The sequence below is a fragment of the Equus caballus genome, chromosome 31 (genome assembly GCF_041296265.1).
Source record: "Equus caballus isolate H_3958 breed thoroughbred chromosome 31, TB-T2T, whole genome shotgun sequence".
NCBI lineage: Eukaryota > Metazoa > Chordata > Mammalia > Perissodactyla > Equidae > Equus > Equus caballus.
This window is the reverse complement of record NC_091714.1, coordinates 15,493,775-15,513,238: the sequence shown is the minus strand read 5'-3', so window position 1 is coordinate 15,513,238 and position 19,464 is coordinate 15,493,775. Positions and strand designations below refer to the sequence as shown.

The 19,464-nt window shown below is 38.4% G+C and overlaps 1 protein-coding gene across 3 annotated transcripts in view; it reads left to right on the top strand.

Annotated features, from left to right (window-relative positions):
* Window positions 1-209: 209 nt before the first annotated feature.
* The window catches only part of ESR1 (estrogen receptor 1), a 344,709-nt gene continuing 325,454 nt past the window's right edge, over window positions 210-19,464 (top strand). For 2 of the 3 annotated variants that reach the window (XM_070256165.1, XM_070256164.1), the window contains exon 1: window positions 228-362. The gene's annotated coding sequence lies outside the window, so the exon portion shown is untranslated. Of the gene's footprint in view, window positions 363-19,464 lie in introns of all 3 variants that reach the window. The other variant, XM_070256168.1, reaches the window with a different exon arrangement.

Genomic DNA, 19,464 nt, shown 5'->3' with positions numbered 1-19,464 from the left:
GGTTACGTAACAAATTTTCAGGCAGATGAAATATATTCCCCACCCCTTGTAAACATCTATCTCGTCCGAAGTGCTCGGAAAGCAAGAACCAGGTTTGGAGTGGAGAAAGGACGGCCTCCCCCTCCTGTTTTGTGCAGGAGATTTTCCACTGCTAGTCAAATGGTGGTGCTAGTTCTTTATTTTTGAGTTACTGCATTTCCTAATTTCATGGTCATAACAGCTTCAGAACGCATTCCACCAAAACTGAAAAGGCAGCCTCCATGCTGAGAAGCTCCTTAACAGGCTCGAAAGGTTAATGTTCCTTTCTCTTGCCCATTCTATAGCATAAGAAGACAGTCTTTGAGTGATTTTCTTCTCTTCAAGTAGGTACTCCTATTTCTTTTCCTTTATTTTTTTCCCTTTCTGCTGTATGTGCTACTATTGACAAGCGTGATATAACTTGAGAGATTCCCTCTCATGTTAAAAGATGTTCATTTTTCTCTGAATCCTCCGGGGATATTTTGCAAAGTTGCTGGCAAGTATCACTACAACATTAAAATGTTAAAGTCTAAACTTGGTACAGTGGAAATTCACTTTTGGAATAATATTGAGCTGAGTCAGAGGGCAACATGACTACCTTTTTCTTAGTCTAGTACTGACAGGCAGTCTGCCTGCCCCAGATAACATATATTTATTGGATCCAGCTCTAGCAATGAGGTACTGTATCATTCAAATGCGTGGGGATTTTCAAAGTTATTAATTGGACTGATCACGGGCCAGCAGGAGCACACTACCTGTTTTCTTAATCTTTGGTGCCGTAACTTACGTGAGTTTGAACTCAGCAGTCTGAATAAGCCATTATTTGTTTCCCGAAGGCAGTCCAGTTTTCTGAAAAGCTACGCAATCTAGCAATACAAAAGTGAGACACCCTGTCTTGAAATTGCCCTGTGGTTTTGGGTAGGTTCCTCTGAGTCTTGCTGCCTCAGTTTGCTGTTATGTGAAAAAGCTATGGGTCACCTTTTGCAGCTGGACGGTGTGGACACGAATGCCTCCCCCATAGAGAGCAATGTGCTACTCGAGTAATGATGTGGCAGTCACAAAAGACAAGGCAAGATACTTTCATTTTGGTCTGAGGAATGCTGCACGTTTCAGGAAATGTGTGTTAAGTTGCAAGTTTCGTGCTTCGTCAAGAGGGCAACCAGTTTTTGTTCTCTCAGACATGCCCACAGAAGCCAACGTGATTTTTCTGTTTTTTTAAACTTAACCTAAGGGTTGGGCTTTATCAGGACTGGGATCATGGCATTGATTCCTGTTCGAATGTGCCAGATTTCTATTGACTTTATGGGCCAGATCTAATAGGCTTGCAGAGCAACTCCAAGCTTGAGGTTGCTGGGAAACTCATCTGAGATATATCACATATAGGATATATACGTATACGTAATATATGACATATATTAATGTTGAGAATGAAATTATGAATATGAGATAGAAATATCTGAATTTTATTTTAAAATGCTCAGAGAGCTAAAGGAAATGAAACTGGATGGAAACTTCTGAGATGGAGGGTTCAGCATCCATTTCTACTCTATCCAATTCCTTCCTATTTCTCAAAAGCAAATATTTGCCCCGATTATCTTACTATCCTATGAAGGCTACCCGCTAGGCCTTAGGTTGCGTGCCGGTCAGACTCCAGAGGCTAGATGCAATACTGCAGAGGTTGTTAGCTTTTCAAAGAAATCAGGAATAAAATTAACATAGGTATCAGAGATATAACATGTAGGAAAACCCCCGAAACCTCTGAAGGTGAATATAAGGGGCATATTTACTAGCAGGATATTTTTTCTTAGACCCTGGGTGGTATTTTCTTTGTTTTATTGCTCGTTGCGGTCAGGGAAGGGATGAAGCGCGTGTGTCTTAAACTTGCAGCAAGAACAAAGTCGAACAATTATCTTTCAATTAGATTAACTCTGTGTCTTCCATTCAGTTGAGGCTTTGGAGCTAGCTACCCCCCACCTTGCCCCCAACCCTCCCTCTAAACCTCTATACAGTATAAATACTTACACTGGATGTCTGATGACATTTTACACTGTTTTCTGGGGGTTCTCTGAGTATTTGTCCGTATTCCTTTAGCTCAGTTGGTCAGAACAACTGCTCGGGCTGAGGGCCCAGTGGTTGGGTTTCAGTTTTCTTTGAACAGTGAATAGCTCTGCTCCGTGGTAGCAGACTGACTACAAAGAAAAATAGGCAAGAGTGGGAGAGACCCAGCTCTGAGAAGACCCTCCACATTGTTTGTGAAACAGTCACAGCATATGTTTCATCGATGTCGATTGAGATGTGGTCCTGCCCCTTCTTCTCTGTCAGGGCCGTGTCTCTATCCTTAGCCTCCCTATGAAGCTGCCCTGCATTGGGTGTAGTAAAGCAATATTTTTTAAGGCAGGTACTTTACAGGTGGCTTTTGATGAAGGTGATAGTGATGATGGTGAGCTTGTCTTCTGGGCAGCATCTCAGTAGACTTCCTCTTTATCACTCCCACTGGACCACAACAGCAAAACCTTATACATCAGTGAGTTTTATGGTTCTTCCTAAGGAGTATAAAATTTTTCTCTCTGAAAGAGTGTGACTCTTTTGGAGGATGAAGAGGCTTGCATTACCTATTGAACCCTGAGAATATTTTGCTAGAAAGCTTCTGCTCCTGCTCGGGTCTTCCACAGCAGTAACTCTGGTGAGGAGTCAGACATTAGGTAGTTCAACTCTAATCTGTAGGAGACAGCTAAGTCCAAACTATAGCTCCCACCACTTTCTAGCTGTGCAATTCCACCTCTGGCCTCAAATTTCTCATCTGCAAAGTAGGGGTAGTGAGCGTAGCTACCGGATATAATTGTATGGAATAAATGAAATCAACCACTTGCAGTCTTCAAGTGTTGGAAACTCAATATGCCAAAGTCATTTATTTTCAAGCCTAATAAAGTGCCTGATAATAAATGCTGGTGGAGTAAATGACCAGAACTCATGGTCAGCACCGTAGCTGCTAGGAGTTGTGTCCACCTGACCATAACTGGGAACTTGACCTGAAACAAAAGGGCAATAAATCCAGCCAGCTGGGCGAGCCACCTGTTGAAATGCTGCTACTTTTGTAATGAGCACAAAGCGTTGGGAGAGGAAGCACGGAAACCTCCAACATTCTTCCCTCTGTTATTCCTCTCCTTTGTGACTATAAGGACAGTCACATCCCTTTGCGATGGGAAAAGTAGCAAAAAAAATTGGCAAATTCTTGCTGAGATGAGTATGTAAAAATCTTGTTATAAATTCTTCACATTTGTTTTCATATGAGAAGAAGTGTTTTGCTTGGTTGTTGGGCCGGGTCTGAGTCTATGCACATGTCGAGTTGTACGCTAACTTTGAATTCAACTTGATGCCAAAGACCTGGAATATTCTCTCCCTCACTGGCTCCATAACAAATATTTAATGTCCTTGAGGTGGTAGGAATAGCAATTATATTAGCACCTGTTTAGGGAGCTCTTGCTTTGTACAGTGCTTTTTATGGGCATTATCACATTTAACCCTTGCAACAACCTCAAGTGGTAAACAATATTATGATTCTAGTTTTACAAATGAAGAAACCAAGGCTTTGCAAAGTTAGTTAAGGCAGCCAATGTTAGACAGCTTTACAAATGACAGTCCTAAGACTTGAAGGTAAGCTTATGCTCTCATCCATTACTCAACACAATGTTAACTTCTAAAGGTTTTGATCAATAGGATCCTTGCCTTGGAGAAGCAAGCTGAGCATCTAGGGCTAATAAGAGGTAATATTATACCCTTTCTAAGCCTCAGCATCTTCATCTGCAAAAGGGGAATAATGATGTCTGATTTACAGACGTTTTATGGCTATTGGTGAGGATTAAATTAAGTAATGTATGTAAAAAAGCTTTGTAAATGTTGTCTTCTAAAATACAAATTTTTTCATGGAATGCATAAGTTCTTACTTAGTTACATGTAAGATCTTGCCACCAAGTGAATGGGAGTAGCTGTGGTGTGGTGCTTGTGAAATGGGTATGAGAAGCGGGTTGATTTATGTTCTAAAGAACTGAGTCTGGGCAGTGGTGGAAGCGTGCGTGGGAGAATGCCAGTCTCTCAGGCACTGCAAAGCTTGCGAACACGGCAGGCAGGATGCATGGGGCTTTGTAGGGATGGTGGTAGCAGACTCAGAGCCAGCCTCTTACCTCTCTGAGGAACTCTCTTCCTGGGCTGTCCCTGAGGTCTTCAAGATGCTCTCTGACTTCTTTGTGAAGACAAGTGGCTAGGAGCTGTCCTAGCCTTTCTGATGTAAAAAACCACAAAGATTTGTATCAGCTCCACACCCAGAGCTTCATTCTCCTAATCCCAGCCTTCAGGAGCTTAATCAGGCTTTACTCTCCTTTTTATAGCTGTCCCCAACTCTCAGTTCTTCGGGGTTTCCTGCTAGGAATGGATACAGATGAGGCACAGCCTTCCAGTTGCCCTTTCTTGTGGCCTTGAAAACCAATACACAGGCCCTTTGTGGGTACTGCCAATCACAAAGGGGAGAGATGGGCCCCAACAGAGTCCTGGGGAAGTTGAAAAGTGTAAGACTTGTCGTCTCTGCAGTCAGGCTTCCCGCTCTAGTTTCCTGCCTTTGCTGGGATAGTACACCGCCCCTGGTTTTGGCATTTCTTTTTTCTCTGATCCCATCAAACAGTTCTTAAATCAAATGGCAGGCAGCTGAGCTCTCTACATGTCCCTCTTCCCCTGGTTGGTTCAGAAGAAACCCTCAAGGCCCTTTGCAAATGGGTAGTCTGCACTCTGAGACCTTTCTTCTCTCTGTGGTTCCTTGAAATGGTCTCATTGGGGTATTTCCTTCTAGAATTTCGATAAAATCACCAAGAAATCCACAAGAAATTTTGAGTTTATCTCACAGAAAACATATCTTTTGGACTGTCATTTTTATTGACGGCAGCCGATCATTTGTCAGGATTCATTTTCTTGAAACCAAGTACAGAAAAGTATTGAATAAAGATGATCACATCATATATAATAATTCATTTTATTATATTTCACTTTAAAACTATGATTTTTTTTCTGATATGCAATTTTGATAATCGTTCTCGCATCGAGCTTTACTAAAGGGTGTTTGGAGATTAGAGTTACTCGGAATCCAGTATAATTGCACTTGACACACACTGTTCCATTCTTTTCCTGATTTTATTTGAGGAATGAGTAACATTTACAAGGGCCCTGCTGTGGTTTATTAAGGTCTGTCTCAGAGTCTGTGCTCCCAACCAGACACAAAGGGCCTCAAGTCCAAAGACGGGGTTTTGTTCAAGCTTGCACCCCAGTGCCTCGGGAGGGGCTGGGAGACACCGCCTGTTTGGAACATAATGGTTGTGTTTGATAGAAGCTGATATCTTCTTTGATCCCAAGACGTTCACTATCAGTTATGATCAGTAAGGCACATGATGTGACACATGATTATTACATAATAACTATAATCAGTACTACAGACCATAATGTCACATAATATAATACAGTGGAGTAGACTGTGAGGAGGGCTCTGGGAGTGATGGGCACTGTGGTGTGGGGGCAAAGAGGGGGAAATTATTTCTGGCTGAGGGGTTGTGGGGGAGGCGAATGGGGCGATGGTTTCATGTAGGAAGTGACATTTGCCCATGACCTTAAAGGATGGCTAATGTTTACACAGGAAGATGTAAGAAAAGGAGCACAGCAGAGACATGGGCATAAAGGTTTTGGGGAATCATCAGCCAGCCTGACAGGAACATGGGTGACAGCGAGCAGGAAGGTGGCGCAAGAGAATTGAAGAATGGAGAGTTAAATGCCCTATATTTGAACTTGATAGTGTAGGCATTAAAGATTTTGAATAGGATTGGAATGAAATAAAAACTGAACCTTAGGAAAAGACTGGGTGGATTGAAGTTTTCAGATGAAGAGTCAATGCATCAATCTGGAAGTGATTGGCATAGTTGAAGAGAGGGGTGATACAATTTGAAAAATTTCTTAGGACTTGCTTTTTTGAAATCGTGATTATTTATGGTTGGAATGATTTTGTTCCAGAAATGACTGGTGGAGAAAGAAGGAGGTTGGGAGTCAAAAGATATTTTTCTGCCGCGGATGTGTTGAATAACCTTAGTAAACAACTTGCATGCTCAGGGCTCTGTGTTCCCAACTGTTAAATGGGCATAACAGCTACCAAACTCCACCAAAGATTATTCTAGTGATACAATGAGACTAAGTGATAGGAATTTGAAAAGTAACACACCTTATATATGTGTAAAATGCTATTAACTTGGAATATTTTTATAGTAATTGAAATTATTTTATTTGGACAAGATATAGAATCAGAAGAAAATAGCTCATATTTCTATTAGATTAGATTAAGATCATTATAATTTGTTTATAGTTATTAAATGGGTACTTTATATTGGGTACTGAACAGTCTTTTTTAAAAAAATTTTATTGTAGTAAGAACAGTTAATGTGAGATCTATACTCTTAACAATTTTTTTTTTTTGAGGAAGATTAGCCCTGAGCCAACATCTGCCGCCAATCCTCCTCTTTTTGCTGAGGAAGACTGGCCCTGAGCTAACATCCATGCCCATTTCCTCTACTTTATATGTGGGACGCCTGCCACAGCATGGCTTGACAAGTGGTGCCATGCCTGCACCTGGGATCCAAACCCGAGAACCTCAGGCCACGGAAGCGGAACACGCGAATTTAACCGCTGCGCCACCAGGCTGGCTCCCTCTTAACAAATTTTAAGCATGCCATATAATATTGTGGACTATAGGTACAATGTTGTTCAACAGATCTCCAGAGCTTATTCATCTTACTTAACTGAAATTTTATTCCTACTGATTAATAAGTCCCATTTTCCCATCCTCCCAGCCCCTGGTAACCACCATGCCAGTCTTTGATTTTATGACTTTGACTAATTCAGATACTCCATATAAGTGGAATCATGCAGTACTTGTATTTTTGTGACTGGCTTATTTCACTTAGCAATAATGTCCTTGAGGTCCATCCATATTGTTGCATATTGCAGAATGTCCGTCTTTTTTAATGCTGAATAGTATTCCGTTGTATTATATATCACATTTTCTTTATCCTTTTATCGGTTGATGGACATTTATGTTGTTTCCACATTAAACAAACTATTTTGAATAGTGTTGCAATGAACACGGGGTTGCTGATATCTCTTCAATATCCTGATTTCAATTCTTTTGGGTATATACCCAGAAGTGGGATTCCTGGATCATCTGGTAGTTCTATTTCGAATTTTTTGAACAACCTCCATACTGTTTTCCATAGAGGCTGCACCATTTTGTATTCTCACCAACAGTGTGCAAGGGTTCCAGTTTCTCAACATCCTCACCAGCACTTGTTGTCTTTTTGTTTTTTGATGATAGCCATCCTAACAGGTGTGAGTGATATCTCACTGTGGTTTTGATTTGCATTTCCCTGATGATTAGTGAGATGAGCATTTTTTTTTCTGATGGCCATTTGTATGTCTTCTTTGGAGAAATGGCTAAGTCCTTAGCATATTTTTAAATTGGATTATTAGTTTTTCTGTTATCTAGTTGTAGAGTTCCTTATGTGTTTTGGAGATTAACTCCTTATCGCATACATAGTTTGCAAATATATCCTTCCATTCCATAGGTTGTATTTTCACTCTGTTGATTGTTTCCTTTGCTCTCTAGACATGTTTTAGTTTGATGTAGTCTATTTGTTTATTTTGTTCTTGTTGTTGCCTGTGCTTTTGGAGTCATAGGCACGAAATCATTGCCGAGACCAATGTCATGAAGCTTTTCTTTTGTTTTCTTCTAGGAATTTTATAGTTTCAGGTCTTAAATTTTAGTCTTAATTCATTTTGAGTTGATTTTTGTGTATGATGTAAGACAATATTCAATATCATTCTTTTCCATGTGGCTATCCAGTTTTCCCAACACCAATTGTTGAATAGATGGTCTTTTCCCCATTGTGGATTCTTGGCACCTTTGCTGAAGATCACTTGACTATGTATTTGTGGATTTCCTTCAGCTCTTTGTTCTGTCCCATTGTCCCCTATGTCTGTCTTTATGCCAGCATCTTACTATTTTTATTAATGTAGCTTCAGAATATATTTTGAAATCAGGAATGTGATGCCTCCAGCTTTGTTTGAACAAGTCTTTCACTTTTGAGGCCCCATTTCACTCGCTCATTGAATGATGGCATTGGACTTGGGGAGCTCTATGGTCCGTGTGGCCATACCATTTTATGATTCCATAGTTCTTTCTTTTAGCAACAACCGCTTAGAACAATGAGTTGAGACAATGATATCCCAAGGACAATCAAACCTGGAGGCATCTACCCTGGGAATAAAAGAAAGACATGTTATCCTTCCATTGATTTAGGACTCTAATTGGAAAGGAAGATGGTGCTATCTCTTGCAGCTGCCTAAAATGCTTTATGCTTATGGGAACGGGGGAGCTGAATCCAGTGATTTGAGGATTGAGGGAAGGGGGAAGATTGTGCTTTCCCTCTTTTTTCTTCTCATCTAAGGGGAAATAAAAGGCTAGGGCACCAATTTAAAAAAAGAAAAAAGAAAAGGTGAAGAAGTATTGGACGGGTGGAGGGGAAGGTCAAGTACACTAACATAGTTTCAGTTACAATAAATCTCAACTGATGATACAACACTTCTGAGAATGTTCCGTGGTGAACAATGCCTGGGCTTTGTATTTCAAGCACGGAAGTAGAGGGAGAGGGTGACATCATGATATTCAGCGTGAAGAACATCACTCATGTTGGTTGGTGGGTCTATTCTTCCAGATCACTTAGGTTTCACGACTCAAGCAAAAACGTGCTTCAAATTTAGTTTGTGAAGGAAAAGAGTCTAGAAAAATGTTTTCTAGGAAAGGAAAAAGCAGAAAGCAAAGATCTCTTGCTCACTATGGCATTCATGTTGCATAAGCGTTATTAATGTCGTTGAGCGTTAATCATTGAGAGTGGTTCACAAATTATTCACATTTAGACTATGCAGGGCCCTTGCTTCACTTCCTTCTCACCATCTGGATTCTGTCCATTTCACTCCTCCCTCAGCACTTGGAATAGAAGTGAGATTTAAGTGTGCCAATTTTCTACTTGTTAGCAGCCATGGTAATATGTTCAGTAGGAAAAAGGATTTATACTGTTAAGTAGAAGGATTTTTTTGGATTGTTTAAGGCTTTAATTTATTGATGGGATTCCTAGACTCCACTACCACGGATCTTTGAGAACTGAGTCCACTGGACAAGTTTGTAGATTTATAAAAGTGTAGCAAACAAGCGCTGCACTTGATTTTTTTAATCCAGCTCTTCAGTTCTAAATTTATTGCCAATTTTATTTATCAAACTTATTCTCAGAGGAGTGGTATTTGCTGTGGCCACAAGGAAACATCTGTGAGCTTAAACCTTAGAGGCAGATAGCCAGTTAGAACATTTGGCATATGAGGCTTAGATTGCAGAAGAGAAAAATTAATCAAGGCAACCCTTAAAAATATCGAGAAGGCAACTAAGGAAAATGTCTTATCACTGACAAATTGAAGTATTGAGTTTGTGTTAATTAAGAATTGTCAGAATCCATAATGAATCAACTAAGAGTGTCATATTATGGCAAGTTTGGAAGCCGATGTCAATCTCTACTGCCAGGATTTATGGTAGATTATGTAATGGAATCCTGAGTTCTAAAGATCAAAGGAAAATACTGGCTCTTTCTTCATCTGTTCTCTTAGGTCAAGCCTATCCAGCAAGAAGCCAAGTGGAGAGTTGAGCAATTATCTGAAGTGGGCAGTGAGACGGCCAAAACCAGATAATACTTAACCAGAAAGTCATCGTGGAGGGAAAAAGTGGACTGAAAATAGAAGGGATGGGGTAAAATGTCAAACAATTTGGTCAGTGTCCACAGTCCAAATTCACTGGATAACAGCCAATTCCTTGTTTCATGTAATTATTTAGAACGAGTCTAAAAGACTGAGGTTTTAAAAAAAGAAGATGAATTTGTTACCAAGGTTGTTGCATGTTTGTGCAAAACTTTTTCGTATCCGTAGGACTATCTGTGACATGTCTAATTCTGAATATTTCCAGGATATTTTAGATTGGTGGGTCAAGTTTGTTGAGGAAGCCCATATTATCTGTAGACTTACATGGAGAAAAACTTTCTTTTATGGATTATTTGAGTGTTATATTTAATTCGCCTTTCTCCCCCCATAGCATATTGCTTAGGAATTTTCCATTGAAAACTCCTGGTTCTCTGTTACTTTATCATTTCCTCATGTGGCAATTTCAGTATCCCCTTGATTTTAGTAGAACCTATCAATGAAGTATATAAGTCTACTAGAATGGGATTTGCATTACTTTTGGTTAAAAAAAACCCCACCAAAGTCTCAGATCAATGTGGTGTTTTTTTCCCTTCTATTTGGTATAAAAACCATAAACTAATTACTCTGAACAGATGTTTCCTAGACCTAAAATATAGTTATCAGCCCACTGGCCTCTATAAATCCATCGCTGTATACCTGGTAATCCTGAAGACTCCTTAGTGCCATGTTAAACCTTCCATTTGTTGATTTTTTATTGAGAAAAAGTTCATAAATTAGGTTCACTGCTGCTTGGAATTAAGAAGAAAACACAGCCATGTTAGTATTTCAGATGGGAAAACCAAAGTTAAAAACAAGTATTTTTTTTCACTCTATCATGTCTTGAACATTTGAAGCCATTACATAGCATCTTAGAAACAACAACAACAAAATAACCCAGGGCTACTTTTTTCAGTAGCTTTGGCTGATGTTTGAAATCCACAGTGAAAATTGCCCATGGAATATTCTGGAAGGACTCCAAGGGAGTCTATTGGAATATCTTACAATAAAGTAAAAATTCAAGAAGAATTTTACATGCAAGTAAGGATTAAGAAATTTGTTTTATAAGTCACGGGATAAAGGTATGTATTAAGTGACATTGCTAAATTCTTCCCTTGTGCTGTACAGTGACTGCTTTCCCCATCATATGGTCATGTCTGAATCTCTGTGGGAAACCCATCCCACACAGCCACAGCAGGTGTAACTCTTCTGCCGAATACGTGATTGGACATACTGTGGGCCAGGACCTTTTGCTCTAATGGTAAAATTGACCTACAGAAATGGAAGTCATTCTATGGACCTGAGTTGATAGAATGGATGGTGGCCTGTGCATTCTGCATAAATGCTTGCTAATGGCATCAATGGTAAATGGTTTATGCCCTACTTTGCTTTGTAAAAGACTATGATCATGGAATTTGAGCTGAATAGACGAGCAAAAGATTGATTCTTCAGTGTCTACTGATAAGTAAGCTTGTTTTATCTTCAACCATCTTGTTTCATTTAAGTGAGGAATCAAACCAGCTTTAATTAAGGAAATCTTTAGAAATCACCCATGCCATCTTTTTACTCCCTGTTAAAAACAAAACGAAGAAGAAAACTAGAAAGACTTCAGCACAAAAACATCTGCATGTTGTCCAGGACCGTAGGACCGAATCTTAGCACAACTCTTTTTGAGGAAGGATACAGATATTAATCTGAATTTTGAATCACGGCTGAGGGATGTGTGAACAAGTTAGTTTCCTCTTTTCTCCCTCCTGACTTCTTCCATGAATACGTAAGACCTAATTTGGCCATTCAGTTTGGAGAATGATTTTTTTCATTTAATTTCTTTGATTATCAAGCGTGTATTGCTAGGGGCTTAGCAGTACTCCTGGTGTTTGAACACCCCGTGTGTGTTTCTTGAGTTGAAGTGAGGGATACAATGTATGAGCTATGATAATTTAAAAAATCCCACGTGTACAATATGTAGTCGAAATTTCTTTACATGTTATCCAGGAAGTTAATAAATTTATCTACAATGCTCAGTAGTCCACTTTACAAACACAAAACTCCAGCTTTTTTTAAAAAAATCTTTTATTTCATTCTTTTTCCCCTCCGAGCTTTACTGTAGCTGCTAGCAAGTGAAAACATGTCCTGATTTGAACTTCACAACCTCCTCCTTCACTTGCCAGTTGTACCGTGCTATTAAAAAGCAAAATGTGTGTGTTTCACTTAACCCTAAAGTAGGAGAGCGTCTTCAGACTATGGACTTTGTGGATTCAGTTTCCTGCCTAAAAAGAGAGACATGATTCCTACATTCTCAATCATTGAGAAACATTTGTATTCAATTTAATTATTCAAAGTGACAAGTGGCAGTTTTTAAGAAAAAAAAGCCTGTTAGGTGGACAAGCAGCCATGTCAATTGTATTTGCAATCACCAAGCAATCACACCACTTTTTATTTAAAATTTAAAAGAGAAAATAACTAACTGACTTTCAAGTCCATTTCTGGTTTCCTCCATAGAACGTTTCTTTTTTTATTTGTGAAATGTGCTTTATTTTACTTATCTATTTATTTTTATTGAGGTAACATTGGTTTATAACATCATATAAATTTCAGGTGTATAACATTATATTTCAATTTCTGTGTAGAGCAACCCACAGCTAACATCATCCTCAAAGGTGAAAAACTGAAAGCTATCCCTCTAAGAACAGGAACAACACAAGGATGCCCACTTTCGCCACTCTGATTTAACCTTGTGTTAGAAGTCCCAGCCGGAGCAATCAGGCAAGAAAAAGAAATAAAAGGGATCCCAAATGGAAAAGAAGAACATTTCAAACTAGTTAGCAAACCTCTTGAAAAGCCATGCATATACAGTGTTACAGTGAAAGTACAAATTGTTACCATTGCCTAGAAGCTAACTTGAGAGGCTGTGTGTTTATTTAGCAGTTTGCAAATCCAGTACCAGGCATGTGATAGAAAAGACTAAAAGTCCCTCTGATTTGTAAATTCTATGCTGTCCTTCAAAATGTTCAAAACCACAGGAAGTCTGAGTCAACTGAATAATAACCATAAGGTTTTTTTTTTATGTAACCTGCCCAAATTGCAAGGGAGAGCTAGTGTGTGGGACACATGTCTGTCTGTCAATCAGCTAGAGTTAACAGTGGATGAAACTCGATTTCACAAAAGGATCAAACTGGCATATATTGCTTAGTATGGTAACTTCCTCATTGTGGAACTGGCTTGTTTCAGTGAAATATTTCAGGAAAATTTTCTGTTGGACCTTGTCTACCCTGCTGTATAGGAAATCAAGGTTTCTAGGCAAAGACTTTACTTAGTGACTAACCAAAATATTAAATAACGTCACCAATTCCAGGCTTTGCCACTGTCCTCAAAAGTGCAGTGGGACTGGTTGGGCCAGTCTTCCGAGCGTGGAGATGCCCAACTGTTCCTGGGCACACGAAACTGTCAGCCTCATTGCAAGGGCATGGCTGATGGCAGGCTGCTTAGAAGCACCACAAAAACTCCTCTGCTTAGGAATTTTAAACAGCTATAGTGCTAATCCTTGTATCGAGGGTCTGAGCAGCTGTGAATGAACTCTGCTATGAATCACAAAGCTGCGAATGGGGTGGACTGCTGTGGCTTCTTACTCCCAATGAGACATAGCCTGTGGCTATTTGCCAGTTCAATGCAGACAGCTCGTTTGGAGAGCAAGGAGAAAGACAATGAAGAAAGAAGAAGGAAGGAAACGATTTTAGCAGACGAAAGTCCTTTGCCCTGTTGGGGCTGAAGAAAGTAGAACCAATGCCAATCCCTGGGAGTTTGGGTTCCACGCCATTTTCAAGATGTGACTCCCTTCCTGGAGTTTTTGTGTTTCTATGCACTTGTCAGTCTCTGAGTGATCTCCCATTTCTCTTCTCACTTTGAGCTCCTGGATCTGAAGTTGATTGTTCCAGAAAGGCCTAAGGTTGTGCTGTTGCTGGGACTTCAAAAGAGGTCTGAAACAAAACCATTGGGGTTCTAGATGCTGGGGGTCATCGAACTTGGGGCTCATTGTGCACCTATCTGAATAATTATGTCATGGGCAATAACAACAGAATCATATCCCCTCATTTTTATTGCCTTTTGTTAACAACACATAAGTGTTTCTTCCACTCCCAAAGATATTTGGCTCTGTTAATATTAAATGTTGGTCTTACATAGAAAGAATCGAAGGGCTAACCAACAAAATATGTAAAGTGTATGTTAGTAGGTTGATATAGTGCCCACATGTAGACATGGATATGTGCGTTCATTTTTTTCTCAAGATCCAACTTTCAAGTTGCAAAAATAAATTCTTTAAAATCCCATTTCTTTTATGACCTACTTTGCTCCTTCCTAGAGTCAGTCAGTCAAGTCAAGTAATTAATATAATGACAGTAATACTACCTCTCCGTTGATTGATCACATTCTGTTAGCCATGATGCTTTGCACATACAGAGAATAGCTTATTTAGTCATTACAAAATCTATAGGAGTGCGTATCATTATACCCACTTTCTGGGGAAGCAAACCAAGGCTTGGAGAAATCAAATAGTTTGGTGGAGACCATCCAGCTGGTAAATGGTATAACAAGATTTGAATTTAGAACAGAAACTCAAGATCCTGGCTGCTGTACATATGGATTTTCAGTTATGTTTGCAAGCAAAGGGCTTAAATGCTGAAGGAAATACAGAAGTAGGATAAAAAGGAAAAATCTCCTGCCTTGAGAAGCTTCTAATCTGCCGAAATGAGGAACTCAAATTTCCACTGTGAAATATTTGTATTTCCATTGCATAGGACAAATTCTTATGATTTTCTTTTTAATGTTTAGAACTCATCCACTCAAGTCAAGAACTCTGAGTCTAAGCCTTTACAGGGCTTGAGTGCTGCCTTTTCTATTTTTCATTATCATATGAGTACACTTTCCTGCCTATAAATGACACTTTATAGGGTTGACCAATCATATTTGGATCAATTTTACTTAGCGAAAAGACAACAGGCAAGGATTAGCTGACCAGTATCTTTATTTATCAAGTTCAATTCCCATTCTGACTTCTCTCCCACTGGTGAAAATGTGTCACCAGATTTGATTCTAAACTTGAGAAGTGAAGGGGTCCTTGGATCAGTAAACCAAAGCCATACCATCACATTGCTTTGCTAATTAAGTTTGACATAGATTATAGGTAAACATTATTTTGGGGTCCCTGGATACATATCAGCTAAAAATGTCAAGAGATGACTCAGATATATGAAGACTGGCCGAGAGAAGGATAATCCACAAAATTGGTAAATTACACATGAATAATCAAGAATTGAATACAATATAACAATATGTGTTCATTTCCACTAATAAATAAGCTACCATTATGCTCTCTTCACTCTCCATTTGGGTCATATTACTTCTCTGCTGTATTTCCATTCTTATGGGTACCCATTTGCTATGATTTCTCCCAGTTTTGACCCTGTCTTGTGGCTTTAATCTTGTCTCGAAATAAATTGCAACCCAGTAAATATATTCCAGTATTGCTTATTGTAATTCCTGCCTTTATGCCAGGTGCCAAGAGAAGGGACTTCTTTTATTAATTTGTTCTGTCTGGAATAACAGAAGCCCTAATACACACGTTGATTACCGTTGGTTGAGTCTAGCAGACTCAGATTGGTTCATTCAATTTCTTTTGGCCTGTCTACCTAACAGCACCACACAGATAATTATAGTAGCTTTCTACTCATCTTGTTGATCTGATACGTGGTAGCAAATAAGATGGACCAGAATTTTATATCCAGTCTGAAGCCATAGGTACACAACAACAATATATTCTCTTAAGAAGTAAAAATCTCAGTCATCTGGAAGTTTGGGTTCCATGATGCCAAAGAGAGGCAGACACCAGGAACTAGAATCAGTTAAGGACATGCATGCACATATCCATGTCTACCTTATCTTCCCATTACAATATGAAGCCATTGTTTTGGCACCTATTTAAATAATAATGTTATTGCTCATCAAAGTATAAATAATATTTTGTTACTAGTTGAGTACTAAGAAACTTTTTGGAATACTCTTGTGATTTTTACTGAGCTCAAGCATGCATAACACATTTCTTCCAATTACTTTGACAACAAGAGAGACTGGCTAGTGTGTTTTAAAGAAATGCGTCCATATTTATGTTGATATTCCTTCAATTCCACTGGGCCACAGGAACAAGATGGAGCAGGAGACACTTCTTGCATCAACCAGGAAGCAAAAGTCCTTCCAAAGGATGGGTAGGAAGGGAGGTAGGAGGGAGGGGAGAAGCGTGCCTCGGAGGATTGGCATTTATCTTGTTGGCCTCTTGGGTCCTTTCAGGGAAGATTTTCTGGGATAAGAACAAAGAGTATTGGTTGTCCTTGCTGTGCCATGAGACCTCACCAGCAACCTTCATTGCAGGCTTGTCTGTCTTCCCACATCAGTACCTTCACCTTGCAATTTGGCTGAAATCGTTTCTATCCAGGAGGAGAACAGAGAGAGAAAATGGCGGAAGTATTTCCAATTTTGAGATCATAGACCAAACTATAGATATCTGCTCTAACTGGAAATTTGAAGAAATAAATTCTGAATGTTGTTCAGTAGACGTAATATGAAAAACAGCTTTGTTGATTTTCCTAGGAAGGCTTTCTACATAGCCTCTCTGAGACCTGCCTGCCTGAGGGATTCATCTTCATGACTTGATTTACCGTGTTCCAGGGTTTGTATGAGGCTGGAGGGATAATTTACCAGTCTAGGTGGCTTTGACTTTTATCCAGGTGATGTAGACGTAGGTTTAGGGTGCTGAGAGCCCTGGCACTAATTTCTAACGTTGAAGGAGTGTTGGAGGAACGTCATGTTTCTGAACACTGAGAGTTGACTACAAATGCCCATTTTCATTTTTAAATAAATTCATTGCCTTTCTTATGCTGCCATTTAAGAATAGTTATTGTGTTTGCATATTATAGCATGCACATTAATTTAACCAGTTTTGAAAAGAGAAAAGAATAAAGATGTAAATAGAAATCACCTGTGTGCTCATCAGCCATAGATAATCATTAGTAATATTTTAGCATATTTTCCTGTGATCTTTTGCTTAGTATGTATGTATATGTATATGTATATATATTTACTTGTATATATTTGTATATTAAAATGAAAAAATTCGCACAATACAGTGTTAACAGAAATCCAAAATACGGGGCTGGCCTAGAGGCATAGTTGTTAAGTTCGCCTGTTCTACTTCTGTGGCCTGGGCTTTGCTGGTGTGGATCCTGGCACAGACCTACACACTGCTCATCAGGCTATGCTGTGGCAGCATCCCACGTAGAAGAACTAGAAGCACTTCCAACTAGGATATACAACTATGTCCTGGGGCTTTGGGGAGAACAAAAGGAGGAAGATTGGCAACAGATGTTAGCTCAGGGCCAAACTCCTCACCAAAAAAAAGTATATATATACATATATAAAGCAAATTAAAAAAACGCCCCAAATACAGCATAATTTTCATATGAAAAATACATATATACATACACATATACGAAGCATGTATTTTACAAATGGAAATTATGTTGTATCTCAGGTTTTCATTAATACTATATTGTATAGTATATATGCATAACATATATACATAATATACACACACGTATGTATACAAACACAAGTATACACATACAGGTAAGTATTTGGCAAATTGAAATTGTGTTGTATCTTATAGAATTTATTTAACATTAGGATTTATTTAATTACTTAGGTGTTTTAAGAAGCATTGTTGTCTCCATCTCTATTTCCTTAAAAATAATGCCTAAACGTGCAAATACAGTGGCAAAGGGCAAAACTGCTTTTAAGCTTCTTGAGGGGGGGCTTGCCAGATTTCTTTTATTTCTTTTTGAAAATCATTATATTGCAGAAACTCTCTTTAAAGATTCCAAGCAAAAATTGTCCACCATCCCATCCAGAAATCAAATTATTATTTTATTTGGCCGTGTCACCTCTGGTCCTTGTCCATGAACTTCTTCTACTATTGATTATTTTTGTTAAGATGATGAATATAATTTTATTTTTCTACATTCTCTTTTGTTGTTGTGCCATGCAGTTTCTATTATGCCATAGTCTTTTTTATCTTTCTTTCTTTCTTTTGGCCTGTCCTTCTCCAGAGAAACTAATGAATACAGCTTGCTGTGCGTCGGTCTACTCCTTTCTCCCAGCTCACACAACCTGTACAAACACACACATCGAAATACAGGGGAATGGACCCTATTTATCTTAGAATGTGGGATCAGGCTATACACAGCATATGTGTGTGTGTATGTGTGTGTATTACTCTCTATCTTGGTTTTCTTACTTTGAAATATATCTTGAAGATTCTGAGAAAGATGGAACTCTGTCTTATTCTTTTCAATAGTTGTATTAGTTGTGAATTTGCTAAAATTTATTCAAGTGTTCTAACAGTAGGCATTCTGCTATGAAAAGTTTGCAACACATAAAAAATTACTGTCGCTACAAATATTCGTAGACACATATTGTTAGCTATTGGTGGTTTTATTTTTATAGTCCAATTCCCAGAAGTAGAATTACTGGTTCAAAGAGTTTGTGCATTTTTAAACTTTAATGGATTTTCCCATATTATTCTCTAAGAATATTATAGCAAATCACATTCCCACTAGTGATGTTTAGGAATATAATTTTCCTTATATTTCCACTAGCACTCCAGTTTCTCCACTTTCTAAGTTTTGCTGGTCTAATGAGTAAGCTTTATTAATTTGATTTTAATTTTCTTGACTTCTAATGAGGTTCAGTATCTGTTCATATCATTATTGTTCCTTTGGACTTCCCTATTGGTCAATTAGCTATGTGCATCCTTGGCTCATTTTCCCCCTAGATCATTCCTTTTTTCTTATTAATTTGTAAAATCCCTTTGAATGTTATAGATTTTTTGTCATGTAAGTTGCTATATCTTTCCCCATCAGTAATTTGTTCTTTGATTTCATTTTTGTAATTTCTCTACAAAAATTAGAAAAATAATCTTATGATATCACATCTACCTCTCTTCCTTTACAGAATTTGGATTTCCTGTCCTACTTTAAAAGGTATTTCCACCTATTTTCTTCTAATTCAAATTCTAATTTCTATTTTTAATATTTTAGTATTTTTTTCCTGCTGGAATTAATTGTTTTGTAAAGGTAGAGAGTCCAACTGTATTTTCTTTTACATGAATAGCCAATTGTTTAAGTAGCATATATTTGACAAACTGTCTTTTCTCTAGTAAATCAAATTCCCACATGTACTAGTATCTGTTTTTTGATGCTTCTCTCTAGTTCACCGATCTATTTATCTATTGTGAGGCCTGGGGCATGTTGCCTAATAGCTGTGTAGTATATTTTAATGTCTGGCAAGTTGATATCCCCCACTCATTATTGTTATTTTCATGATTTTGGTCTAGTTTTCAACCTTTAGACTTCCACATGAATTTTATTAAAAAATAAAATAAATAAGAGTAAAGCATATTGGGTTTATGATTGTAACTAACTTCAATGTATATTCCAATTTTCAGTGGTTTGGGAGTTTTGTAGTGTTTACATTTGTTTG